This window comes from Octopus bimaculoides, chromosome 17, assembly GCF_001194135.2.
Source record: "Octopus bimaculoides isolate UCB-OBI-ISO-001 chromosome 17, ASM119413v2, whole genome shotgun sequence".
Lineage (NCBI taxonomy): Eukaryota > Metazoa > Mollusca > Cephalopoda > Octopoda > Octopodidae > Octopus > Octopus bimaculoides.
Genome location: NC_068997.1, coordinates 21,717,677 through 21,719,513, shown reverse-complemented (window position 1 = coordinate 21,719,513; position 1,837 = coordinate 21,717,677). Strand labels below are relative to the sequence as shown.

The window sequence follows — 1,837 nt, the reverse complement described above, 5'->3', positions numbered from 1 at the left end:
CACTCTTTCACTCTTTCTCTCAACTTCTACCTATCTATTGTATAAATGTTAAATGTCATTGATCCTCAGCAATTAAATCAATAAAAGCAAAAGCAGTAATTATAAATACAGTACAAAATAACTATGTCAACTACACCATTGCCATGTGAAACACACATCAGTCAGTAGTTGTGGCTGCGAAGACAGTAATATGGACGGTCATTATAAACACCACTAATTGTTTGCAATAATCAACATTGTTTTAATACAGATAACAACAACAGCTACAACAACAACAACGTCGAGAACACAAACAATATAGCCACAACAGTAATATTAACAAAAGCAACAAACACAACAAAGAGGAACAACAACATCGACAACAATGGCGGAAAAAGTCAATTACCTTAACAACAGCTGGTGCTATTTTTAAGTAAAACGAAGACAAGATATTTTAAGTAATCCAGGCTTACACGTGGTAGCGATAAACACAACGGCGACAACAACAACAACAGTAGCAGCAACAAAAAGCACAATAATAATAGCCGAAACAAAATAATAGCCGGAACAAAATGTGAAATTTTGTGGGAGGAGATTTATTGATTGCATCGATCCAAGTGCTGGCTTGTTACTTATTTTATCGACCACGAAAGGATGAAAAATAAAGTCGACTTCCGTGAAATTGCACTCGGAACTTAAAGACGGACGAAATGCTTTTTGCCAGGCGTGCTAACGGTTCTGCATGCTCGCTTGAAATTCTAGCATAAGCACAAAGCCTGAAATTTTGAGGGAGAGAGTTTGTCGAATACATCGACCCCAGTATAGGACTGATACTCATTTAATCGACCCCGCAAGGATGAAAGGCAAAGTCGACCTCGGCAGCACTTGAACTCAGGACCAAAAGCCACCGAGCATTTTGTCTAGCGTGCTAAAGATTCTGCCAGCTCGGCACTTTTATAGTAGTAGTAGTAGTAGTAGTAGTAGTAGTAGTAGTAGTAGTAGTAGTTGTTGTTGTTGTTGTTGTTGTTGTTGAATGGGAATCAGTACAATTGAAAACTAAAGTGCCGAAATGGCATGCAAATTCCACGGTGCCATCATTGCTGTTCGTGCTGGCAGAACCCTTAGCACGCCAGACACTTGACTGTGGCCCTAATGAGGCACTGTCTAGAAGGTTTTGGTCGAGTAAATCGACGCCAGTATTTAGTTCTTTAAAGCGTGGTACTCATTTGCCGAACCAGTAAGTAACGGAGACGTAAACAAACTAACACCGGTTGTCAAGCGGTGATGATGGACAAACAAACACACACACACAAATGTACATTCATACACACACATACATTCGCGCGCGCGCAGGTCATATATGATTATACAACAGAGTTCTCTCCCGTTTTCTTCCACCAAATTCACATACACGACTTTGGTCGAACTGGGACAAGTGTAAAAGACATTTACCAAAACTGCCACCCAGTGGGACTGAACACGAAACGATGTTACTAGTAAATAAACTTCTTACTACGTAGCCCTTCCTGCTTAGCGCCATTTCGTTCCTAGCGGTTTCACGTTCTGAGTTCAAATTTCACCGCGGTCGAATTTGCCTTTCATCCTTTCGGGATCGATAACTGAAATACAAGTCGAACACTGGGGCCAATGTTATCGACTAACCCCCTCCCCATCGCCCCTCATCGCCCCACCCCATCGATCTCATCGCTCCTGCTAACCAAATTTCCGCTCTTTGTCCCTGAAGTAGAAAGGACTGTTGTTTCTACTAAATACTTCCTTGCATGGTTGATTGTTTCTTTGTGACTTCTTCGCTTCTTCGCTTGCTTTAGTTTAATTGCAAGTTAACTTGCTTCTTCAT

At 41.2% G+C, this 1,837-nt stretch overlaps 1 protein-coding gene across 6 annotated transcripts in view; it reads right to left on the bottom strand.

Moving 5' to 3' along the window:
* The window catches only part of LOC106880643 (homeobox protein Hox-C9), a 402,026-nt gene that overhangs the window by 114,542 nt on the left and 285,647 nt on the right, over positions 1-1,837 (bottom strand). The gene's annotated exons all lie outside the window — the stretch shown is intronic.